The sequence below is a fragment of the Ranitomeya imitator genome, chromosome 3, assembly GCF_032444005.1.
Source record: "Ranitomeya imitator isolate aRanImi1 chromosome 3, aRanImi1.pri, whole genome shotgun sequence".
Lineage (NCBI taxonomy): Eukaryota > Metazoa > Chordata > Amphibia > Anura > Dendrobatidae > Ranitomeya > Ranitomeya imitator.
In genome coordinates this window covers 322,659,879-322,687,436 of record NC_091284.1, presented here as the reverse complement: position 1 = coordinate 322,687,436, position 27,558 = coordinate 322,659,879, and positions in this window count along the sequence as shown.

The following is a 27,558-nucleotide window of genomic DNA, read 5'->3' as shown; positions in this document are numbered from 1 at the left end:
TGAGCCTATGTTCTATGTATGGGTGTACTCTCTTCTGCTCGGTTTATGCAGTACAGCTAATTCTTTTGGACATTCTGTGCATGACTGGATGGATTGGTCATCGCTTCTATATAACATATGCGGCTGCTAGAACATCTAGATCCGTTTCCGAATATTGTGTCTATTCATACTTGGTCGCCATCTGTCTATTTTGTTATGACACTGTACATGACTGTTGTATATTCTGAATTATGTATATACATAGAATTTATGGTGGTAGTTAATAGGTTATTGTAGTACATATATGTGCTGTTTTTTGGTTTCATCTGTATCATTATGATTCGGACGTAAATCATTGCGCCCTTATGATTATTCCACATACTCTTTGCATATTTTACCGCCGGTATCCATTTTCTCTATTATGCCCATCACCTAGACGCGTGCGCGCCACGGCGCTCGGTCCGCTGTCCGGCTTCCGGCGTCTTTCCTCGCTGAGGAGTGAGGGACTGTTCCTTCCCTCCTGGCGTTAGACGCCGGCGCCGCCCAGCGTCCTGTGTTGCCTCGGTGATGTACGCGTCATCACTGGTGGACGGGATTCAGTAGTGGCGGCCATGCGATGGTATGTGTGAATAATGGCGATGCCCTATTATGATTAGATGTCGGCGCGGCTTGGCGCGATTTATTGCTATGGCAACATGGTTAATACGCGCACTTATGACATCACCTTTCCAGCACATACTGATTGTTATTATACCACTCAGCTGATGCACCGAGCAGCGATTGGTGGTTGCTTCCTATTTTATGTCCGTCACTTCCCCTTACTTGTTACCCCTTGAGAAAGGCTCATCACGCCGAAACGCGCGTTGGGGTGGGTACACGCTGTGGACCGTGGTTTATTTCGTGCCTGCGCAAGTAATTATGTTTAATCCTAATAGCAGCCATTGTTGTTGTATTTCTTAGACATATTCCCTTATCAGGGTATTCTTTTCCTGCTATGGCCATTTATAGGAGTCCTCCTTTGCAACTTAGACATTGATTGTTTCTATTTATATGGTCCACATGCCTGTACCCCTGGCCGTTTCCTGGTGCACATTGTGACCTGAGTTTTTCCTACTTCCCTCCCTGGCCTTACTGAATATCGTGTTTTATTCATATTTAATAAAGTATTTGCATTTTTTCTATTACAAACTTTGTTGGGTGTTCTTGATGGTATTTTTTCTATGGTAGTTTATCCTTACAGAGCATGTAAACTCTGGTGATCTAGTGGCAGTTAAAGGACACATTGCAGGAGACCGAGTTAAGAAGTAGGCCCAATGAAATGCCATGCCCAATTCGCCAATGTGGTGTCCTTTTTGTATTTATTAAAATAGTGCAATCATATCCCCCTTGCCCAAAATGCTCCTTACGGAGCACGTAAACTCTGGTGATCTAGTGGCAGTTAAAGGACACATTGCAGGAGACCGAGTTAAGAAGTAGGCCCAATGGAGTGCCATGCCCAATTCCCCAATGTGGTGTCCTTTTTGAACTTATTAAAATAGTTCAATCACAGCCCCCTTGCCCAAATTGCACCTTACAGAGCACACTAACCCTGGTGATCTAGTGGCAGTTAAAGTATACATTGCGGGAGACCGAGTTAAGAAGTGGGCCCAATGAAATGCCATGCCCAATTCCCCAATGTGGTGTCCTTTTTGGACTTATTAAAATAGTGCCATCACAGCCCCCCTGCCCAAAATGCACCTTACAGAGCAAGTTCACCCTGGTGATCTAGTAGCAGTTAAAGGACACATTGCCGGAGACAAAGTTAAGAAGTAGGCCCAATGTAATGTAATGTCCAATTCCCCTGTGTGGGGTCCATTCTTTACTAAATAAAATAGTGCCATCACAGCCGCCTAGCCCATAATTTAGTGGCCTATAACAGTATAGAGCCCGTTAACCCTGGTGATCTAGTGGCAGTTAAAGGACATTGCAGGAGACCGAGTTAAGAAGTAGGCCCAATGGAATGCCATGCCCAATATGCCAATGTGGTGTCCTTTTTGGACTTATTAAAATAGTGCAATCACATCCCCCTTGCCAAAATGCTCCTTACAGAGCACGTAAACTCTGGTGATCTAGTGGCAGTTAAAGGACACATTGCAGGAGACCGAGTTAAGAAGTAGGCCCAATGAAATGCCATGCCCAATTTGCCAATGTGGTGTCCTTTTTGGATTTATTAAAATAGTGCAATCACATCCCCCTTGCCCAAAATGCTCCTTACAGGGCAAGTAAACTCTGGTGATCTAGTGGCAGTTAAAGGACACATTGAAGGAGACTGAGTTAAGAAGTAGACCCAATGGAGTGCTATGCCCAATATCCCAATGTGGTGTCCTTTTTGAACTTATTAAAATAGTGCCATCACAGCCCACTTGCCCAAAATGCACCTTACGGAGCAAGTTAACCCTGGTGATCTAGTGGCAGGAACAGGACAGATTGCAGGAGACCGAGTTAAGAAGTAGGCCCAAAGTATTGTCATGCCCAATTCCCCAATGTGTGATCCTTTTTAAAGAAATAAAAGAGTGCCTTCACATCCCCTTTGACCAAAATGCAACTTACAGAGCACGTTAACCCTTGTGATCTAGTCAGGGCCGGCGTCAGCACCCGGCGTACCTGGGCAAGTGCCGAGGCCCTGGCGAGACAGGGGGGCCTATTCAAGGTTGGCGTTAGGGGCAGGCAGCTGCCAGTGCCTAGGACCACCGCTCCCCCAGGGGCCCTCAGCTAGCAGCACATCACGCAGCTGACTCGGCAGGGGAGGGGGAGCGGCCAGAGGCTGGCTAATTATACTCACCTATTCCTGGTGGCTGGCATGGTCCCTGCATGTCCCCGGCTCCCCAGCTTCTTCCTGTACTGAGCGGTCACATGTTACCGCTCATTACAGTAATTATTATGTGGCTCCACCTCCCATAAGGGTGGAGCTGCATATTCATTACTGTAATGAGCGGTAATGGTGACTGCTCAATACAGGAAGAAGCTGCTGGCGCAGGGACTGGACAGCGCCAGGAGCAGGCAGGTGAATATAACGGGGAGCGCAGCACTGCGCGATATTAGCCTGCTCCTCATTCCATCTGCCGCTCCGCCTCCATCTTCAGCGTCTTCTGCAGTGACGCTGAGGTCAGAGGGCACGGTGACGTGGTTAGTGCGCGCCCTCTGCCTGAGCGTCAGTGCAGAAGACACTGAAGAAGATGGAGAGGCGGCTGGAACGAGGACAGGTGAATATTGAAAGTGCCGGGGGCCTGAGCGACAGAGAGGTGAGCATGCGATTTTTTTTTGTATCGTAGCATCAGCAAATGGGGCAAGTGTCTGTATGGAGCATCTTATGGGGCAATAACGTTTGTGCAGCACTATATGGGGCAAATGTCTCTATATAGTACATGGCTGTTCTATATACTGCATGGGCTGTGTTATATACTATGTGGGCTGTTATATGCTACGTGGGCTGTGCTGTATACTAGATGGCTGTTCTATAAACTTCGTGGGCAGTGTTATATACTCTGTGGCTGTGCTATATACTATATGGCCTGTTATATGCTACGTGGGCTGTGCTATATACTACGTGGCTGTGTTATATGCTACGTGGGCAGTTATATACTACATGGGTGTGTTATATGCTACGTGGCTGTGCTATATACTATGTGGGCTGTGTTATATACTACATGGCTGTGTTTATATGCGATCATGAATCGTGGTATGTTAAAGGGGGGGCCCACTGAGACTCTTTCGCCCGGGGCCCTCAAAAACCTGGAGCCGGCCCTGGATCTAGTGGCAGTAAAAGGACACATTGCAGGAGAATGAGTTAAGAAGTAGGCCCAGTGGAATGCCATGCCCATTTCCCCAATGTGGTGTCCTTTTTGGACTTATTAAAATAGTGCCATCACAGCCCCCTTGCATAAAATTCACCTTGCAGAGCACATTAACTCTGGTGATCTAATGGCAGTTAAAGGACAAATTGCAGGACACCAAGTTAAGAAGTAGGACCAATGCAATGTAGTGCCCAATTCTCCAATGTGGGGTCTTTCTTTATTAAATAAAATAGTGCCATCATAGCCCCCAGCCCAAAATTCAGTGGCTTATAACAGTACAGGGCACGTTAACCCTGGTGAGCTAGTGGCAGTTAAAGGACACATTGCAGGAGACCGAGTAAAGAAGTAGTCCCAATGGAATGCCATGCCCAATTCCCCAGTGTGGTGTCCCTTTTGGACTTATTAAAATAGTGGCATCACGGACCCCTAGCCCACAATGCACCTAACAGAGCACGTTAACACTGGTGACCTAGTGGCAGTTAAAGGACACATTGCAGGAGACCAAGTTAAGAACTAGGCCCAACAGAATGCCATGCCCAATTCCCCAATGTGGTGACCTTTTGGGACTTATTAAAATAGTGCCATCACAGCCCCCTTGCCCAAAATGCACCTTACAGAGCACGTTCACCCTGGTGATCTAGTGGCAGTTAAAGGACTCATTGCAGGAGACCAAGTTAAGAAGTAGGCCCAATGTAATGTAATGTCCAATTCCCCCATGTGGGGTCCTTTCTTTACTAAATAAAATAGTGCCATCACAGCCCCCTAGCCCAAAATTTTGTGGCCTATAACAGTACAGAGCCCGTTAACCCTGGTGATCTAGTGGCAGTTAAAGGACACATTGCAGGAGACCGAGATAAGAAGTAGGCCCAATGGAGTGCCATGCCCAATTCCCCAATGTGGTGTCCTTTTTGAACTTATTAAAATAGTGCCATCACAGCCCACTTGCCCAAACTGCACCTTACAGAGCACGTTAACCCTGGTGATCTAGTGGCAGGAGCAGGACAGATTGCAGGAGACCGAGTTAAGAAGTAGGCCCAAAGTAATGTCATGCCCAATTTCCCATTGTGTGGTCCTTTTTTAAAAAATAAAAGAGTGCCTTCACTTCCCCTTTGACCAAAATGCACCTTACAGAGCACGTTAACCCTTGTGATCTAGTGGCAGTTAAAGGACACATTGCAGGAGACCGAGTTAAGAAGTAGGCCCAGTGGAATGCCATGCCCAATTCCCCAATGTGGTGTCCTTTTTGGACCTATTAAAATAGTGCCATCACAGCCCCCTTGCCCAAAATGCACCTTTCAGAGCACGTTAACTTTGGTGATCTAATTGCAGTTAAAGGACACATTGCAGGAGACCAAGTTAAGAAGTAGGACCAATGCAATGTAGTGCCCAATTCCCCAATGTGGGGTCCTTTCTTTACTAAATAAAATAGTGCCATCATAGTCCCCTAGCCCAAAATTCAGTGGCCTATAACAGTACAGAGCATGGTAACCCTGGTGATCTAGTGGCAGTTAAAGGACACATTGCAGGAGACCGAGATAAGAAGTAGGCCCAATGGAGTGCCATGCCCAATTCCCCAATGTGGTGTCCTTTTTGAACTTATTAAAATAGTGCCATCACAGCCCACTTGCCCAAACTGCACCTTACAGAGCACGTTAACCCTGGTGATCTAGTGGCAGGAGCAGGACAGATTGCAGGAGACCGAGTTAAGAAGTAGGCCCAAAGTAATGTCATGCCCAATTCCCCATTGTGTGGTCCTTTTTTAAAAAATAAAAGAGTGCCTTCACTTCCCCTTTGACCAAAATGCACCTTACAGAGCACGTTAACCCTTGTTATCTAGTGGCAGTTAAAGGACACATTGCAGGAGACCGAGTTAAGAAGTAGGCCCAGTGGAATGCCATGCCCAATTCCCCAATGTGGTGTCCTTTTTGGACCTATTAAAATAGTGCCATCACAGCCCCCTTGCCCAAAATGCACCTTTCAGAGCACGTTAACTTTGGTGATCTAATTGCAGTTAAAGGACACATTGCAGGAGACCAAGTTAAGAAGTAGGACCAATGCAATGTAGTGCCCAATTCCCCAATGTGGGGTCCTTTCTTTACTAAATAAAATAGTGCCATCATAGTCCCCTAGCCCAAAATTCAGTGGCCTATAACAGTACAGAGCACGGTAACCCTGGTGATCTAGTGGCAGTTAAAGGACACATTGCAGGAGACCGAGTTAAGAAGTAGGCCCAATGGAATGCCATGTCCAATTCCCCAATGTGGTGTCCTTTTTGGACTTATTAAAATAGTGGCATCACAGCCCGCTAGCCCAAAATGCACCTAACAGAGCACGTTAACCCTGGTGACCTAGTGGCAGTTAAAGGATACATTGCAGGAGACCGAGTTAAGAAGTAGGCCCAATGGAATGCCATGCCCAATTCCCCAATGTGGTGTTCTTTTTGGACTTATTAAAATAGTGGCATCACAGCCCGCTAGCCCAAAATGCACCTAACAGAGCACGTTAACCCTGGTGACCTAGTGGCAGTTAAAGGACACATTGCAGGAGACCAAGTTAAGAAGTAGGCTAAATGGAATGCCATGCCCAATTCCCCAATGTGTTGTCCTTTTTGGACTTATTAAAATAGTGCCATCACAGCCCCCTTGCCCAAATTGCACCTTACAGAGCAGGTTAACCCTGGTGATCTAGTGGCAGTTAAAGGATACATTGCAGGAGACCAAGTTAAAAAGTAGGCCCAATGTAAAGTAATGTCTAATTCCCCCGTGTGGGGTCCTTTCTTTGCTAAATAAAATAGTGCAATCACAGCCCCCTAGCCCATAATTTAGTGGCCTATAACAGTACAGAGCCCGTTAACCCTGGTGATCTAGTGGCAGTTAAAGGACACATTGCAGGAGACCGAGTTAAGAAGTAGGCCCAATGGAGTGCTATGCCCAATTCCCCAATGTAGTGTCCTTTTTGAACTTATTAAAATAGTGCCATCACAGCCCACTTGCCCAAAATGCACCTTACAGAGCACGTTAACCCTGGTGATCTAGTGGCAGGAACAGGACAGATTGCAGGAGACCGAGTTAAGAAGTAGGCCCAAAGTAATGTCATGCCCAATTCCCCAATGTGTGGTCCTTGTTAAAAAAATAAGAGTGCCTTCACATCCCCCTTGACCAAAATGCACCTTACAGAGCACGTTAACCCTTGTGATCTACTGGCAGTTATAGGTCACATTGCAGGAGACCGAGATAAGAAGTAGGCCCAATGGAGTGCCATGCCCAATTTCCCAATGTGGTGTCCTTTTTGAACTTATTAAAATAGTGCCATCACAGCCCACTTGCCCAAAATGCACCTTACAGAGCACGTTAACCCTGGTGATCTAGTGGCAGGAACAGGACAGATTGCAGGAGACCGAGTTAAGAAGTAGGCCCAAAGTAATGTCATGCCCAATTCCCCAATGTGTGGTCCTTGTTAAAAAAATAAGAGTGCCTTCACATCCCCCTTGACCAAAATGCACCTTACAGAGCACGTTAACCCTTGTGATCTAGTGGCAGTTAAAGGACACATTGCAGGAGACCGAGTTAAGAAGTAGGCCCAGTGGAATGCCATGCCTAATTCCCCAATGTGGTGTCCTTTTTGGACCTATTAAAATAGTGCCATCACAGCCCCCTTGCCCAAAATGCACCTTTCAGAGCACGTTAACTTTGGTGATCTAATTGCAGTTAAAGGACACATTGCAGGAGACCAAGTTAAGAAGTAGGACCAATGCAATGTAGTGCCCAATTCCCCAATGTGGGGTCCTTTCTTTACTAAATAAAATAGTGCCATCATAGTCCCCTAGCCCAAAATTCAGTGGCCTATAACAGTACAGAGCACGGTAACCCTGGTGATCTAGTGGCAGTTAAAGGACACATTGCAGGAGACCGAGTTAAGAAGTAGGCCCAATGGAATGCCATGTCCAATTCCCCAATGTGGTGTCCTTTTTGGACTTATTAAAATAGTGGCATCACAGCCCGCTAGCCCAAAATGCACCTAACAGAGCACGTTAACCCTGGTGACCTAGTGGCAGTTAAAGGATACATTGCAGGAGACCGAGTTAAGAAGTAGGCCCAATGGAATGCCATGCCCAATTCCCCAATGTGGTGTTCTTTTTGGACTTATTAAAATAGTGGCATCACAGCCCGCTAGCCCAAAATGCACCTAACAGAGCACGTTAACCCTGGTGACCTAGTGGCAGTTAAAGGACACATTGCAGGAGACCAAGTTAAGAAGTAGGCCCAATGGAATGCCATGCCCAATTCCCCAATGTGTTGTCCTTTTTGGACTTATTAAAATAGTGCCATCACAGCCCCCTTGCCCAAATTGCACCTTACAGAGCAGGTTAACCCTGGTGATCTAGTGGCAGTTAAAGGATACATTGCAGGAGACCAAGTTAAAAAGTAGGCCCAATGTAAAGTAATGTCTAATTCCCCCGTGTGGGGTCCTTTCTTTGCTAAATAAAATAGTGCAATCACAGCCTCCTAGCCCATAATTTAGTGGCCTATAACAGTACAGAGCCCGTTAACCCTGGTGATCTAGTGGCAGTTAAAGGACACATTGCAGGAGACCGAGTTAAGAAGTAGGCCCAATGGAGTGCTATGCCCAATTCCCCAATGTAGTGTCCTTTTTGAACTTATTAAAATAGTGCCATCACAGCCCACTTGCCCAAAATGCACCTTACAGAGCACGTTAACCCTGGTGATCTAGTGGCAGGAACAGGACAGATTGCAGGAGACCGAGTTAAGAAGTAGGCCCAAAGTAATGTCATGCCCAATTCCCCAATGTGTGGTCCTTGTTAAAAAAATAAGAGTGCCTTCACATCCCCCTTGACCAAAATGCACCTTACAGAGCACGTTAACCCTTGTGATCTACTGGCAGTTATAGGTCACATTGCAGGAGACCGAGTTAAGAAGTAGGCCCAGTGGAATGCCATGCCTAATTCCCCAATGTGGTGTCCTTTTTGGACTTATTAAAATAGTGCCATCACAGCCCCCTTTGTTGTGAATTCTGTTTTCGAACTCCCTCCTGTGGTCATGAATGGTACTTCGGCGAGTTCTGTCCATGGACTCCCTCTGGTGGCTGTGAGTGGAGCTGCTGCTTCTGAGGTTCCTTCCACAGGTGACGTAGTTTATTCTTTGGCTGGCTGTTCTATTTAACTCCACTCAGATCGTTACTCCATGCCAGCTGTCAATGTTCTTGTACTGGTTCAGTTCGCTCTTGGATCTTTCTGGTGACCTGTCTACTCCAGCAGAAGCTAAGTCCCTGCTAGTTATTATTTGTTCATTGTTTCCTTGTCCAGTTGGCTATCATGATTTTGCCTTGCTAGCTGGAAGCTCTGGGATGCAGAGTGGCACCTCCGCACCGTGAGTCGGTGCGGAGGTCTTTTTGCACACTCTGCGTGGTCTTTTGTAGTTTTTTGTGCTGACCACAAAGATACCTTTCCTATCCTCAGTCTGTTTAGTAAGTCTGGCCTCCCTTTGCTGAAATCTGTTTCATTTCTGTGTTTGTGACTTTCATCTTAACTCACAGTCAATATATGTGGGGGGCTGCCTTTTCTTTTGGGGAATTTCTCTGAGGCAAGGTAGGCTATATTTTCTATCTCTAGGGCTAGTTAACTCTTAGGCTGTGAAGAGGCGTCTAGGTCATGTTAGGTACGCTCCACGGCTATTTCTAGTTGTGTGATAGGATTAGGGGTTGCGGTCAGCAGAGCTCCCACTTCCCAGAGCTTGTCCTGTGTGAGTTTAACCATCAGGTCGTTCCGGGTGCTCCTAACCACCAGGTCCATAACAGTACAGCTGGCCCAAAGTATTAATGCATCTCAATAGAGGGATAAGGGAATTTCTGAGACCATTTTTTTTTCTCTGCAGTGTTTTTTGTCTTTCTTTTCCCCTTAACCTCTGGGTGGTTCAGGACACAGGTGTAGATATGGACATTCAAGGTCTGTCCTCTTGTGTGGATCATCTCACTGCAAGGGTACAAAACATTCAAGATTTTGTGGTTCAGAATCCAATGTTAGAGCCTAGAATTCCAATTCCTGATTTGTTTTCTGGGGATAGATCTAAATTCCTGAATTTCAAAAATAATTGTAAACTGTTTCTAGCTTTGAAACCCCGCTCCTCTGGTGACCCCGTTCAACAAGTAAAAATCATTATTTCTTTGTTGCGTGGTGACCCTCAAGACTGGGCATTTTCCCTTGCGCCAGGAGATCCTGCATTGCGTGATGTAGATGCGTTTTTTCTGGCACTTGGATTGCTTTATGATGAACCAAATTCAGTGGATCAGGCAGAGAAAATCTTGCTGGCTTTGTGTCAGGGTCAGGATGAAGCGGAGGTGTACTGTCAGAAGTTTAGAAAGTGGTCTGTGCTTACTCAGTGGAATGAGTGTGCCCTGGCGGCAATTTTCAGAAAGGGTCTTTCTGAAGCCCTTAAGGATGTCATGGTGGGATTTCCCACGCCTGCTGGTCTGAATGAGTCTATGTCCTTGGCCATTCAGATCGATCGGCGCTTGCGTGAGCGCAAAGCTGTGCACCATTTGGCGGTATTCTCTGAGCATAGGCCTGAGCCTATGCAATGTGATAGGACTTTGACTAGAGCTGAACTTGGTGCCTTACCTCCTCATAGGGATTGCGATTGTGCTATTAATTTGATTCCTGGTAGTAAGTTTCCTAAGCGCCGACTGTTTAATTTATCTGTGCCAGAGCACGCCGCTATGCGGAGTTATATAAAGGAATCCTTGGAGAAAGGTCATATTCGCCCGTCGTCATCACCGTTGGGAGCAGGGTTCTTTTTTGTGGCCAAGAAGGATGGCTCTTTGAGACCTTGTATTTAGGGTTGAGCGAAACGGGTCGTTCATTTTCAAAAGTTGCCGACTTTTGGCAAAGTCGGGTTTCATGAAACCCGATCCGACCCCTGTGCGGGGTCGGCCATGCGGTACGCGACTTTCGCGCCAAAGTCGCGTTTCAATGACGCGAAAAGCGCCATTTCTCAGCCAATGAAGGTAAACGCAGAGTGTGGGCAGCGTGATGACATAGGTCCTGGTCCCCACCATCTTAGAGAAGGGCATTGCAGTGATTGGCTTGCTGTCTGCGGCGTCACAGGGGCTATAAAGGGGAGTTCCCCCCCCCGATCGCCATGTTACTGCTGCTGATCTGAGCTTAGGGAGAGGTTGCTGCCGCTTCGTCAGAAGCAGGGATAGCGTTAGGCAGGGTCCATTAACCACCAAACCGCTTGTGCTGTAGCGATTTCCACTGCCCAACACCACCTTCGGTGTGCAGGGACAGTGGAAGCTACATTTTTTTTTTTTCCCCCTCGGCGCTGTAGCTCATTGGGCTGCCCTAGAAGGCTCCCTGATAGCTGCATTGCTGTGTGTACGCCGCTGTGCAAACCAACTGCTTTTTTCAAAGCACAAATCCTCTTGTTCCTTCCTTTCGGCACAGCTATCTTTTTGGTTTGTACACACTTTTTATTTAATTTGTGCATCAGTCCACTCCTTATTGCTGCCTGCCATACCTGGCTGAGATTACTGCAGGGAGATAGTAATTGAAGGACACTCCCTGTTTTTTTTTTTTTTTTTGTGGGAGATTAAGATTGACATTTCTGCTAGAGTGCCATCCCTGTCTGTGTCATCTCTCACTCAGTGGGCCATAGAAAGCCTATTTATTTTTTTGCTTGATTTGGGTTATAAAATCTACCTGAAAAAATCACTACATCAATCAGTGGGAGAAAAATATTGGCCTCAGGGCTTGTGTGCCACTCTTGACTCCTGTGTGCATCATCACTCACTCAGTGGGCCATAGAAAGCCTATTTATTTTTTTGCTTGATTTTGGTTCTAAAATCTACCTGAAAAAATCACTACATCAATCAGTGGGAGAAAAATATTGGCCTCAGGGCTTGTGTGCCACTCCTGACTCCTGTGTGCATCATCACTCACTAAGTGGGCCATAGAAAGGCCATTTTTTTTTTTTTTTGCTTTATTTGGGTTCTAAATTCTACCTGAAAAAATCAATAAATCAATCAGTGGGAGATTAATATTGGCCTTTGGGCTTGTGTGCCAGTCCTAAGCGTGCCATCTCTCTCTCTCAGATAGTGGGCCATAGAAAGCCTATTTATTTTTTATTTTTTTTATTGGGTTTATAAATTTTCCCTGGAAAAAAAAAAAAAAGTGGGAGATTAATATTGGCCTCTGGGCTTGTGTGCCAGTCCTGAGCGTGCCATCTCTCTCACAAATAGTGGGCCATAGAAAGCCTATTTATTTATTTTTTTTTGGTTTTATAAATTCTCCCTTAAAAAAAAAGGGAGATTAATATTGGCCTTTGGGCTTGTGTGCCAGTCCTAAGCGTGCCATCTCTCTCTATCTCTCAGATAGTGGGCCATAGAAAGCCTATTTATTATTTTTTTTATTGGGTTTATAAATTTTCCCTGGAACAAAAAAAAAAAGTGGGAGATAAATATTGGCCTCTGGGCTTGTGTGCCACTCCTGACTCCTGTGTGCGTCATCTCTCACTCAGTGGGCCATAGAAAGCCTTTTTTTTGTTTTATTTGTTTTCTAAATTCTCCCTGAAAAAATCATTTTATTTTATTTGGTTTCTAAATTCTTCCTGAAAAAATCATTTTATTCTATTTTTTTTTTTTCCTAAAGTCTCCCTGAAAAAAAAAAAAAAAAAACAAATCAGTGGGAGATTAATATTGCCCTTTCTGCTTGTGTGCCAGTCTTGACTCCTGGGTGTGCCATCTCTCTCTCTCTCTCTCCAATTGTGGGCCATAGAAAGCCTATTATTTTTTTAGCTTGATTTGGGTTCCGAAATCTACCTGAAAAAATCACTACATCAATCAGTGGGAGATAAATATTGGCCTCTGGGCTTGTGTGCCACTCCTGACTCCTGTGTGCGTCATCTCTCACTCAGTGGGCCATAGAAAGCCTTTTTTTGTTTTATTTGTTTTCTAAATTCTCCCTGAAAAAATCATTTTATTTTATTTGGTTTCTAAATTCTTCCTGAAAAAATCATTTTATTCTATTTTTTTTTTCCTAAAGTCTCCCTGAAAAAAAACAAAAAAAAAAACAAATCAGTGGGAGATTAATATTGCCCTTTCTGCTTGTGTGCCAGTCTTGACTCCTGGGTGTGCCATCTCTCTCTCTCTCTCTCCAATTGTGGGCCATAGAAAGCCTATTATTTTTTTTAGCTTGATTTGGGTTCCAAAATCTACCTGAAAAAAATCACTACATCAATCAGTGGGAGATAAATATTGGCCTCTGGGCTTGTGTGCCACTCCTGACTCCTGTGTGCGTCATCTCTCACTCAGTGGGCCATAGAAAGCCTTTTTTTGTTTTATTTGTTTTCTAAATTCTCCCTGAAAAAATCATTTTATTTTATTTGGTTTCTAAATTCTTCCTGAAAAAATCATTTTATTCTATTTTTTTTTTTCCTAAAGTCTCCCTGAAAAAAAAAAAAAAAAAAAAATTAGTGGGAGATTAATATTGCCCTTTCTGCTTGTGTGCCAGTCTTGACTCCTGGGTGTGCCATCTCTCTCTCTCCAATTGTGGGCCATAGAAAGCCTATTATTTTTTTAGCTTGATTTGGGTTCCAAAATCTACCTGAAAAAATCACTACATCAATCAGTGGGAGATAAATATTGGCCTCTGGGCTTGTGTGCCACTCCTGACTCCTGTGTGCGTCATCTCTCACTCAGTGGGCCATAGAAAGCCTTTTTTTGTTTTATTTGTTTTCTAAATTCTCCCTGAAAAAATCATTTTATTTTATTTGGTTTCTAAATTCTTCCTGAAAAAATCATTTTATTCTATTTTTTTTTTCCTAAAGTCTCCCTGAAAAAAAACAAAAAAAAAAACAAATCAGTGGGAGATTAATATTGCCCTTTCTGCTTGTGTGCCAGTCTTGACTCCTGGGTGTGCCATCTCTCTCTCTCTCTCTCCAATTGTGGGCCATAGAAAGCCTATTATTTTTTTTAGCTTGATTTGGGTTCCAAAATCTACCTGAAAAAAATCACTACATCAATCAGTGGGAGATAAATATTGGCCTCTGGGCTTGTGTGCCACTCCTGACTCCTGTGTGCGTCATCTCTCACTCAGTGGGCCATAGAAAGCCTTTTTTTGTTTTATTTGTTTTCTAAATTCTCCCTGAAAAAATCATTTTATTTTATTTGGTTTCTAAATTCTTCCTGAAAAAATCATTTTATTCTATTTTTTTTTTTCCTAAAGTCTCCCTGAAAAAAAAAAAAAAAAAAAAATTAGTGGGAGATTAATATTGCCCTTTCTGCTTGTGTGCCAGTCTTGACTCCTGGGTGTGCCATCTCTCTCTCTCCAATTGTGGGCCATAGAAAGCCTATTATTTTTTTAGCTTGATTTGGGTTCCAAAATCTACCTGAAAAAATCACTACATCAATCAGTGGGAGATAAATATTGGCCTCTGGGCTCGTGTGCCACTCCTGACTCCTGTGTGCGTCATCTCTCACTCAGTGGGCCATAGAAAGCCTTTTTTTGTTTTATTTGTTTTCTAAATTCTCCCTGAAAAAATCATTTTATTTTATTTGGTTTCTAAATTCTTCCTGAAAAAATCATTTTATTCTATTTTTTTTTTCCTAAAGACTCCCTGAAAAAAAAAAAAAAAAAACAAATCAGTGGGAGATTAATATTGCCCTTTCTGCTTGTGTGCCAGTCTTGACTCCTGGGTGTGCCATCTCTCTCTCCTCTCCAATTGTGGGCCATAGAAAGCCTATTATTTTTTTTAGCTTGATTTGGGTTCCAAAATCTACCTGAAAAAATCACTACATCAATCAGTGGGAGATAAATATTGGCCTCTGGGCTTGTGTGCCACTCCTGACTCCTGTGTGCGTCATCTCTCACTCAGTGGGCCATAGAAAGCCTTTTTTTGTTTTATTTGTTTTCTAAATTCTCCCTGAAAAAATCATTTTATTTTCTTTGGTTTCTAAATTCTTCCTGAAAAAATCATTTTATTCTATTTTTTTTTTTCCTAAAGTCTCCCTGAAAAAAAAAAAAAAAAATCAAATCAGTGGGAGATTAATATTTACATTTGTGCTTCAGTGACAGTCCTGCGTGTGTGGCATCTCTCTCATTTGTTGCCACCAACAACAGAGTGTGTAACATTGTGCTTGATTTTCGTTGTGGTCTCACTCACCTGTAAAGGGGTAGCTAAATCATACTGAAGTTATAGCTCACCGTGTAATTTGTGTGACAGCAACAAATACCGTTAGTTTGTTTACGTTTTTAAAACAATGAGGAAGTATGGTGGAAGAGGTCGTGGCCGGGGGCGTTCATTGTCAGCTGGTAATGAGGGCAGTGGTAGTGGTGGAGCATCAGCTGGTCGTGGGAAAAAAAATATTGCACCTAAGTCTGGAGCTGTGGAGCCAGGTTCGTCGTCTGGCTACACAAGGCCTCGAACGCTCCCTTTTCTGGGAGTAGGAAAACCGCTTTTAAAGCCGGAGCAGCAAGAGCAAGTTTTGGCTTATCTTGCTGACTCTAGCTCATTTGCCTCCTCTCGTGAAACTGGTAAATGTCAAAGCAGCGCGTCGTTAGTGGATGTTCACGGTCAGGGACAAGTCGCTTCCTTGTCCTCTTCAGCAAAAACAACAACAGAGAAGAATGCAGCAGGCGACACAACGGGTTACTCCATGGAGCTCTTTACACATACCGTCCCTGGCTTAGAAAGTGAAGCAGTTAACAGTCCATGCCCATTACAAGTTGAATACTGACATGGAGTGCACTGATGCACAGCCACAGCCAGACTACTATGCTGGTCCTTTGACTCAGACCACAACATTGCCCTCGCAGGGTGCTGATCAAGAATCAGACCCTGATGAGACTATGTTGCCCCATCACGAACGCTATACCACCGACCGACACGGTGACACAGACGATGTTGCACACGAGCTACAAGAAGAGGTAATAGATGACCCAGTTCTTGACCCCGATTGGCAGCCATTGGGGGAACAGGGTGCAGGCGGCAGCAGTTCTGAAGCGGAGGAGGAGGGGCAGCAGCAGGCATCAACATCGCAACAGGTTCCATCTGCCGGGCCCGTATCTTGCCCAAAACGCGTGGCAAAGCTAAAACCTGTTGGAGGACAGCGTGGCCATCCGGTTAAAGCTCAGTCTGCAATGCCTGAAAAGGTATCCGATGCTAGAAAGAGTGCAGTCTGGCATTTTTTTAAACAACATCCAATTGATCAGCGCAAAGTCATCTGTCAAAAATGTTCAACTACCTTAAGCAGAGGACAGAATCTGAAAAGTCTCAATACAAGTTGCATGCATAGACATTTAACCACCATGCATTTGCAAGCCTGGACTAACTACCAAACGTCCCTTAAGGTTGTAGCACCCTCGGCCAATGAAGCTAGTCAGCAACGCAACATCCCTTCCGGCAGTGTAGGGCCACCATTTTCCGCACCACCTGCAGTATCTGTGCAGGTTTCTTTGCCAGGCCAAAGCCGTCAGGGTCAGGGAATCACCAGTTTCGTAGTAGGAAACACTGCATCTAGGGCACCGGTGGCAACAATACCATCTCCCACCGTCTCTCAGTCTGCCATGTCCACCGGCACCCCCGCTAGTTCCACGATCTCCAGCTCTCCAGTCCAGCTCACCCTACATGAGACTATGGTTAGAAAAAGGAAGTACTTAGCCTCGCATCCGCGTACACAGGGTTTGAACGCACACATAGCTAGACTAATCTCGTTAGAGATGATGCCCTACCGGTTAGTTGAAAGCGAAGCTTTCAAAGCCCTGATGGACTACGCTGTACCACGCTACGAGCTACCCAGTCGACACTTTTTTTCCAGAAAAGCCATCCCAGCCCTCCACCAGCATGTTAAAGAGCGCATCGTCCATGCACTCAGGCAATCTGTGAGCACAAAGGTGCACCTGACAACAGATGCATGGACCAGTAGGCATGGCCAGGGACGTTACGTGTCCATCACGGCACACTGGGTAAATGTGGTGGATGCAGGGTCCACAGGGGACAGCAAGTTTGGGACAGTTCTGCCTAGCCCACGGTCTAGGAAACAATTGGCTGTAGCCGTTCGCACCCCCTCCTCCTCCTCTTCGTCCTCCTGCAGAAGCGAGAGCTCGTCCACAGACCGCAGTCGCACAACCACTCCATCCGCAGCTGCCACTGTTGCACACCAGGTCTCCCATTATGGGGCAGCTACTGGCAAACGTCAGCAGGCTGTATTGGCTATGAAGTGTTTGGGCGACAACAGACACACCGCGGAAGTTCTGTCCGAGTTCTTGCAGAAAGAAACGCAGTCGTGGCTGGGCACTGTAGATCTTGAGGCAGGCAAGGTAGTGAGTGATAACGGAAGGAATTTCATGGCTGCCATCTCCCTTTCCCAACTGAAACACATTCCTTGCCTGGCTCACACCTTAAACCTGGTGGTGCAGTGCTTCCTGAAAAGTTATCCGGGGTTATCCGACCTGCTCCTCAAAGTGCGTGGACTTTGCTCACATATCCGCCGTTCGCCCGTACACTCCAGCCGTATGCAGACCTATCAGCGTTCTTTGAACCTTCCCCAGCATCGCCTAATCATAGACGTTGCAACAAGGTGGAACTCAACACTGCACATGCTTCAGAGACTGTGTGAACAGAGGCGGGCTGTTATGTTTTTGTGGGAGGATACACATACACGGGCAGGCAGTAGGATGGCAGACATGGAGTTGTCAGGTGTGCAGTGGTCGAAGATTCAAGACATGTGTCAAGTCCTTCAGTGTTTTGAGGAATGCACACGGCTGGTTAGTGCAGACAATGCCATAATAAGCATGAGCATCCCCCTAATGCGTCTGCTGATGCAAAGTTTGACGCACATAAAGGATCAGGCGTCTGCAGCTGAGGAAGAGGAAAGCCTTGATGACAGTCAGCCATTGTCTGGCCAGGGCAGTGTACAGGACGAGGTAGCGGGCGAAGAGGAGGAGGAGGACGAGGAGGATGATGGGGATGATTATATTTTTAATGAGGAAGCTTTTCCGGGGCCACTGGAAATTGGTGGCGCGGCAAGGCCGGGTTCTGGTTTTTTGAGGGACACAAGTGACGTGGATTTGCCTGAAACTGCCCCTCAACCAAGCACAACCGCAGATTTGAGAACTGGAACTTTGGCCCACATGGCGGATTATGCCTTACGTATCCTCAAAAGGGACACACACATAACTAAAATGATGAATGATGACGATTACTGGTTGGCCTGCCTCCTTGATCCTCGCAAATTGCAAAATATAATGCCACATGAGAACTTGGAACTAATATTAGCAACCAAACAATCAGCTCTTGTTGACCGTTTGCTTCTGGCATTCCCTGCACACAGCGCCCGTGATCGTTCTCACACGAGCTGCAGGGGCCAGCAGACCAGAGGAGTTAGAGGGGCAGAAATCAGAAGTGGCGTTGGCTAGAGGGGTTTTCTGACCAGGTTGTGGAGTGATTTTGCTATGACCGCAGACAGGACAGGTACTGCAGCATCAATTCAAAGTGACAGGAGACAACATTTGTCCAGTATGGTTACAAACTATTTTTCATCCCTTATCGATGTTCTCCCTCAACCGTCATTCCCATTTGATTACTGGGCATCAAAATTAGACACCTGGCCAGAATTGGCAGAATATGCATTGCAGGAGCTTGCTTGCCCGGCAGCTAGTGTCCTATCAGAAAGAGTATTCAGTGCTGCAGGTTCAATACTAACAGAAAAAAGGACTCGTCTGGCTACCCAAAATGTAGATGATCTAACCTTCATTAAAATGAACCACAACTGGATTTCGAAATCTTTTGCCCCACCTTGCCTGGCTGACACCTAGCTTTCCTATGAAAAGGTCTTGCCTGTGGACTATTCTGAATGCCTTTTCCAATCTCGTAATTTTCTGCACCTGATTGTCCAGCATACGACATGTTTACACCTCACTAAATGGCCAAACTCCCCACACGGGGCCGTGGTATCGACACTTGGCGACAGCACCCGTGAGAGTGCAGTTTGTCTGAAGAGGTGGGTGAGCCCGCTTTTGGTCGACGGCACTGCCACTGGGTCCCTCCTAGTACAATAAAGTGTCTCTGGCGGTGGTGGTGCGCACCCAACGTCAGACACACCGTTGTAATATGAGGGGCCCTGGGCCTGTACCGCCGGCCACAAGACAGTTTCCCCCCACCCCAGCTCAAACAGTGCTCTACCACTTGCAAAATTATCTCACAGCTCCACCAATGTTTAGTCTATGCGCTGACATCCTTCAATGCCTGCCACTGACAATACCATTGTATTGACATTTTTATTATGTTAGGCCTTCGATGCCTGTCTGTGGTCACTCCTTCCACTAGGCCTCCACTGACCACACCACTGCTGCCCGTGTACCCCTGTAACCAATTTAAAATTGCCTACAGCCATGTGTTATTATTTTAGGCCTTCGATGCCTGTCTGCGGTGACTCCTTCCACTAGGCCTCCACTGACCACACCACTGCTGCCCGTGTACCCCTGGAACCAATTTAAAATTGCCTACAGCCATGTGTTATTATTTTAGGCCTTCGATGCCTGTCTGCGGTCACTCCTTCCACTAGGCCTCCACTGACCACACCACTGCTGCCCGTGTACCCCTGGAACCAATTTAAAATTGCCTACAGCCATGTGTTATTATTTTAGGCCTTCGATGCCTGTCTGCGGTCACTCCTTCCACTAGGCCTCCACTGACCACACCAATGCTGCCCGTGTACCCCTGTAACCAATTTAAAATTGCCTACAGCCATGTGTTATTATTTTAGGCCTTCGATGCCTGTCTGCGGTCACTCCTTCCACTAGGCCTCCACTGACCACACCACTGCTGCCCGTGTACCCCTGGAACCAATTTAAAATTGCCTACAGCCATGTGTTATTATTTTAGGCCTTCGATGCCTGTCTGCGGTTACTCCTTCCACTAGGCCTCCACTGACCACACCACTGCTGCCCGTGTACCCCTGTAACCAATTTAAAATTGCCTACAGCCATGTGTTATTATTTTAGGCCTTCGATGCCTGTCTGCGGTGACTCCTTCCACTAGGCCTCCACTGACCACACCACTGCTGCCCGTGTACCCCTGGAACCAATTTAAAATTGCCTACAGCCATGTGTTATTATTTTAGGCCTTCGATGCCTGTCTGCGGTCACTCCTTCCACTAGGCCTCCACTGACCACACCACTGCTGCCCGTGTACCCCTGGAACCAATTTAAAATTGCCTACAGCCATGTGTTATTATTTTAGGCCTTCGATGCCTGTCTGCGGTGACTCCTTCCACTAGGCCTCCACTGACCACACCACTGCTGCCCGTGTACCCCTGGAACCAATTTAAAATTGCCTACAGCCATGTGTTATTATTTTAGGCCTTCGATGCCTGTCTGCGGTCACTCCTTCCACTGGGCCTCCACTGACCACACCACTGCTGCCCGTGTACCCCTAGAACCAATTTAAAATTGCCTACAGCCATGTGTTATTATTTTAGGCCTTCGATGCCTGTCTGTGGTCACTCCTTCCACTAGGCCTCCACTGACCACACCACTGCTGCCCGTGTACCCCTGGAACCAATTTAAAATTGCCTACAGCCATGTGTTATTATTTTAGGCCTTCGATGCCTGTCTGCGGTCACTCCTTCCACTAGGCCTCCACTGACCACACCACTGCTGCCCGTGTACCCCTGGAACCAATTTAAAATTGCCTACAGCCATGTGTTATTATTTTAGGCCTTCGATGCCTGTCTGCGGTTACTCCTTCCACTAGGCCTCCACTGACCACACCACTGCTGCCCGTGTACCCCTGTAACCAATTTAAAATTGCCTACAGCCATGTGTTATTATTTTAGGCCTTCGATGCCTGTCTGCGGTGACTCCTTCCACTAGGCCTCCACTGACCACACCACTGCTGCCCGTGTACCCCTGGAACCAATTTAAAATTGCCTACAGCCATGTGTTATTATTTTAGGCCTTCGATGCCTGTCTGCGGTTACTCCTTCCACTAGGCCTCCACTGACCACACCACTGCTGCCCGTGTACCCCTGTAACCAATTTAAAATTGCCTACAGCCATGTGTTATTATTTTAGGCCTTCGATGCCTGTCTGCGGTGACTCCTTCCACTAGGCCTCCACTGACCACACCACTGCTGCCCGTGTACCCCTGGAACCAATTTAAAATTGCCTACAGCCATGTGTTATTATTTTAGGCCTTCGATGCCTGTCTGCGGTTACTCCTTCCACTAGGCCTCCACTGACCACACCACTGCTGCCCGTGTACCCCTGTAACCAATTTAAAATTGCCTACAGCCATGTGTTATTATTTTAGGCCTTCGATGCCTGTCTGCGGTGACTCCTTCCACTAGGCCTCCACTGACCACACCACTGCTGCCCGTGTACCCCTGGAACCAATTTAAAATTGCCTACAGCCATGTGTTATTATTTTAGGCCTTCGATGCCTGTCTGCGGTCACTCCTTCCACTAGGCCTCCACTGACCACACCACTGCTGCCCGTGTACCCCTGGAACCAATTTAAAATTGCCTACAGCCATGTGTTATTATTTTAGGCCTTCGATGCCTGTCTGCGGTCACTCCTTCCACTAGGCCTCCACTGACCACACCACTGCTGCCCGTGTACCCCTGTAACCAATTTAAAATTGCCTACAGCCATGTGTTATTATTTTAGGCCTTCGATGCCTGTCTGTGGTCACTCCTTCCACTAGGCCTCCACTGACCACACCACTGCTGCCCGTGTACCCCTGGAACCAATTTAAAATTGCCTACAGCCATGTGTTATTATTTTAGGCCTTCGATGCCTGTCTGCGGTCACTCCTTCCACTAGGCCTCCACTGACCACACCACTGCTGCCCGTGTACCCCTGTAACCAATTTAAAATTGCCTACAGCCATGTGTTATTATTTTAGGCCTTCGATGCCTGTCTGCGGTCACTCCTTCCACTAGGCCTCCACTGATCACACCACTGCTGCCCGTGTACCCCTGGAACCAATTTAAAATTGCCTACAGCCATGTGTTATTATTTTAGGCCTTCGATGCCTGTCTGCGGTTACTCCTTCCACTAGGCCTCCACTGACCACACCACTGCTGCCCGTGTACCCCTGTAACCAATTTAAAATTGCCTACAGCCATGTGTTATTATTTTAGGCCTTCGATGCCTGTCTGCGGTCACTCCTTCCACTAGGCCTCCACTGACCACACCACTGCTGCCCGTGTACCCCTGGAACCAATTTAAAATTGCCTACAGCCATGTGTTATTATTTTAGGCCTTCGATGCCTGTCTGCGGTTACTCCTTCCACTAGGCCTCCACTGACCACACCACTGCTGCCCGTGTACCCCTGGAACCAATTTAAAATTGCCTACAGCCATGTGTTATTATTTTAGGCCTTCGATGCCTGTCTGCGGTTACTCCTTCCACTAGGCCTCCACTGACCACACCACTGCTGCCCGTGTACCCCTGTAACCAATTTAAAATTGCCTACAGCCATGTGTTATTATTTTAGGCCTTCGATGCCTGTCTGCGGTGACTCCTTCCACTAGGCCTCCACTGACCACACCACTGCTGCCCGTGTACCCCTGGAACCAATTTAAAATTGCCTACAGCCATGTGTTATTATTTTAGGCCTTCGATGCCTGTCTGCGGTCACTCCTTCCACTAGGCCTCCACTGACCACACCACTGCTGCCCGTGTACCCCTGGAACCAATTTAAAATTGCCTACAGCCATGTGTTATTATTTTAGGCCTTCGATGCCTGTCTGCGGTCACTCCTTCCACTAGGCCTCCACTGACCACACCACTGCTGCCCGTGTACCCCTGTAACCAATTTAAAATTGCCTACAGCCATGTGTTATTATTTTAGGCCTTCAATGCCTGTCTGTGGTCACTCCTTCCACTAGGCCTCCACTGACCACACCACTGCTGCCCGTGTACCCCTGGAACCAATTTAAAATTGCCTACAGCCATGTGTTATTATTTTAGGCCTTCGATGCCTGTCTGCGGTCACTCCTTCCACTAGGCCTCCACTGACCACACCACTGCTGCCCGTGTACCCCTGGAACCAATTTAAAATTGCCTACAGCCATGTGTTATTATTTTAGGCCTTCGATGCCTGTCTGCGGTCACTCCTTCCACTAGGCCTCCACTGACCACACCACTGCTGCCCGTGTACCCCTGGAACCAATTTAAAATTGCCTACAGCCATGTGTTATTATTTTAGGCCTTCGATGCCTGTCTGCGGTCACTCCTTCCAATAGGCCTCCACTGACCACACCACTGCTGCCCGTGTACCCCTGTAACCAATTTAAAATTGCCTACAGCCATGTGTTATTATTTTAGGCCTTCGATGCCTGTCTGTGGTCACTCCTTCCACGAGGCCTCCACTGACCACACCACTGCTGCCCGTGTACCCCTGGAACCAATTTAAAATTGCCTACAGCCATGTGTTATTATTTTAGGCCTTCGATGCCTGTCTGCGGTCACTCCTTCCACTAGGCCTCCACTGACCACACCACTGCTGCCCGTGTACCCCTGTAACCAATTTAAAATTGCCTACAGCCATGTGTTATTATTTTAGGCCTTCGATGCCTGTCTGCGGTCACTCCTTCCACTAGGCCTCCACTGACCACACCACTGCTGCCCGTGTACCCCTGGAACCAACATCAGAAAATATAAAAATAAGTATTTTGCTTATAAAAAAGAAAATACTGGAGAGATATCAAATGCAGACATTTTAACATTAAAAACAAACACATACAACAAAAATCTGGTACAGTACTAAAAATGGCCACCAGCTACAATAACTTTCTCCTGCAAGTAGTTAACTGAAAGGTTTTTTCAATTTTAAACACAGATATGGCATCCACCGAGTGTTGTCCTGTCGCGTCTTCTTTATATTATTGCCAAGAAGATGCAAAACAATGAAAATAATAAAATCATTATTTACAAAAAAAATAGAGTAAGTCAAAACCACATTGCAAATAAACATTCATTACAAATAAAGAAGCAGGGCGCGTCCGAGGGTGAGTATATACCTAATAAGAATATAATCACGCTCGGACGCGCCCTGCTTCTTTCCGACAGCCTTCCTTCCTAAGAATCAGCCCTTCCGTGGTGTAGAGAGAGGGTTTGTTACACTCCAAGGTGTTCCCCAGGTTGCCTTTCCTGAGCTTCGATCTTCCGGCTCTCGTTTAGTAGTTGTTGGAAACTACGCTGCATTGGGCCTACAAATTGGGTATGGGGTGTAGAGAGATGGTGTGTTCCACTCCAAGGTGTTCCCCAGGTTTGCCTTTCCTGAGCTTCGATCTTCCGGCTCTCGTTTAGTAGTTGTTGGAAACTACGCTGCATTAGGCCTACAAATTGGGTATGGGGTGTAGAGAGATGGTGTGTTCCACTGTAGAGAGATGGTGTGTTCCACTCCAAGGTGTTCCCCAGGTTTCCTCTCCATTGCTTCGATCTTCCGGCTCTCGTTTAGTAGTTGTTGGAAACTACGCTGCATTAGGCCTACAAATTGGGTATGGGGTGTAGAGAGATGGTGTGTTACACTCCAAGGTGTTCCCCAGGTTTCCTCTCCATTGCGTCGATCTTCCGGCTCTCGTTTAGTAGTTGTTGGAAACTACGCTGCATTAGGCCTACAAATTGGGTATGGGGTGTAGAGAGATGGTGTGTTACACTCCAAGGTGTTCCCCAGGTTTCCTCTCCATTGCTTCGATCTTCCGGCTCTCGTTTAGTAGTTGTTGGAAACTACGCTGCATTGGGCCTACAAATTGGGTATGGGGTGTAGAGAGATGGTGTGTTCCACTCCAAGGTGTTCTCCAGGTTGCCTTTCCTGAGCTTCGATCTTCCGGCTCTCGTTTAGTAGTTGTTGGAAACTACGCTGCATTAGGCCTACAAATTGGGTATGGGTGTAGAGAGATGGTGTGTTACACTCCAAGGTGTTCCCCAGGTTTCCTCTCCATTGCTTCGATCTTCCGGCTCTCGTTTAGTAGTTGTTGGAAACTACGCTGCATTAGGCCTACAAATTGGGTATGGGGTGTAGAGAGATGGTGTGTTCCACTGTAGAGAGATGGTGTGTTCCACTCCAAGGTGTTCCCCAGGTTTCCTCGCCAATGCTTCGATCATCATGCTCTCGTTTAGTAGTTGTTGGAAACTACGCTGCATTAGGCCTACAAATTGGGTATGGGGTGTAGAGAGATGGTGTGTTCCACTGTAGAGAGATGGTGTGTTCCACTCCAAGGTGTTCCCCAGGTTTCCTCGCCAATGCTTCGATCATCATGCTCTCGTTTAGTAGTTGTTGGAAACTACGCTGCATTAGGCCTACAAATTGGGTATGGGGTGTAGAGAGATGGTGTGTTCCACTCCAAGGTGTTCTCCAGGTTGCCTTTCCTGAACTTCTATCTTCAGGCTCTCATTAAATTGTGGTTAAACGGAACAACTGCATTTGGCGTACTAGTTGGTTTGGAGCCTACTATCGGTGTCTGCCGCTCCTTGCTGTTCTCCTGGTTTCCTGTCCTGAAATTCCGTTTTCAGGCGCTCGTTAAGTAGTTGTTAATGTTAGACTGCATTTGGCCTACTAGTTGGGTTGGGGCCTACTATCGGTGTCTGCCACTCCTTGCTGTTCTCCTCCACTGAACAAAGCTGTGCCGCCTGTTTACTACTGTTGCCAATTTTGAACTGCATTTCGACTACTTACTGATTTGGGCCTACTCTCTGTGTCAGCCTCTCATTCCAGTTGTCCTCCACTGCAATGCCCCCTGATTAGTCCTGTGTTACCAATTTTGAACTGCATTTAGCCCACTTTATTCTTTGGGCCTATATCTGTATTTCCTCCTCATCCTGCCCATTGCCCAGCCAGTGATAGATGAGTCTGCTGGTACATTGACCCATAACGCAACATTTCCCGTGCACGCTACACTGCAAGATTGTGACCCTGCTGAAAGTCAGGTCCCCCTTCCCGCATACCATACCACCTTACACGGGGACAAACAGGAAGGTGCAGATGAAAGTGCAGGTTCCTTCATCAGGTGGGGGGAGGAATACTAGTTGGCGACGTCACTGGCACAGGGCCTCTCATGGTACGCAAAAGTGTTGCTGCCGGTGGGAGGCGCCCCCGCCGTGCAAACACACCGCTGTACTTTGAGGGGCCCTGTGCCAGTGCCAATGCCAACGAGTGGGCCCCCCCTGCTTGCTCAGGTTCACAGCACTTGCAAAGTTGAAATACTTACCTCTCCCTGCTCCACTGCCGTGACGTGGTCCAGATTTCCTGGGCCCACTAATTACTTGAACCAGCCCTACCCACCACAACTTTAGCCAAATGACCCCCAATTTCAAATGCCTTCCAATTATTATAAGGTAAATTACGCTTGACAAGCTTCATTAAGAAGAATGGATGGTTTTGACATTAAAATGGGCACTCTAGGTGTTTTCCTGGCCCCCACTCACTGCCGACTATGCTGCCCCATTGACTTGCATTGGGTTTCGTGTTTCGGTCGATCCCGACTTTACGTCATAATCGGCCGATTTCACTCGACCCGACTTTTGAGATAGTCGGGTTTCGCGAAACCCGGCTCGACTCTAAAAAGGTCAAGGTCGCTCAACTCTACTTGTATTGATTACCGCCTTCTTAATAAGATCACAGTCAAATTTCAGTACCCTTTGCCGCTGCTGTCTGATTTGTTTGCTCGGATTAAGGGGGCTAGTTGGTTCACCAAGATAGATCTTCGAGGGGCGTATAATCTTGTGCGAATTAAACAGGGCGATGAATGGAAAACAGCATTTAATACGCCTGAGGGCCATTTTGAGTACCTGGTTATGCCATTCGGGCTTTCTAATGCTCCATCTGTGTTTCAGTCCTTTATGCATGACATCTTCCGAGAGTACCTGGATAGATTCATGATTGTATATTTGGATGATATTTTGGTCTTTTCGGATGATTGGGAGTCTCATGTGAAGCAGGTCAGAATGGTGTTCCAGGTCCTTCGTGCAAATTCCTTGTTTGTGAAGGGGTCGAAATGTCTCTTTGGGGTTCAGAAGGTTTCATTTTTGGGTTTCATTTTTTCCCCTTCTACTATAGAGATGGACCCTGTTAAAGTTCAGGCCATTTATGATTGGACTCAGCCGACATCTGTGAAGAGCCTGCAGAAGTTCCTGGGCTTTGCTAATTTTTACCGTCGCTTCATCGCTAATTTTTCTAGTGTTGCTAAACCGTTGACTGATTTGACCAAGAAAGGTGCTGATGTGGTCAATTGGTCCTCGGCGGCTGTAGAGGCTTTTCAGGAGTTGAAGCGTCGTTTTTCTTCTGCCCCTGTGTTGTGCCAGCCAGATGTTTCGCTCCCGTTTCAGGTTGAGGTTGATGCTTCTGAGATTGGAGCAGGGGCTGTTTTGTCGCAAAGAAGTTCTGATGGCTCGGTGATAAAACCATGTGCCTTCTTTTCTAGAAAATTCTCGCCTGCTGAGCGCAATTATGATGTTCGCAATCGAGAGTTGTTGGCCATGAAGTGGGCATTCGAGGAGTGGCGACATTGGCTTGAAGGAGCCAAGCATCGCGTGGTGGTCTTGACAGATCACAAGAATTTGACTTATCTCGAGTCGGCCAAACGGTTGAATCCTAGACAGGCTCGATGGTCGCTGTTTTTCTCCCGTTTTGATTTTGTGGTTTCGTACCTTCCGGGCTCTAAGAATGTGAAGGCTGAAGCCCTGTCAAGGAGTTTTTTGCCTGACTCTCCGGGTGTTCCTGAGC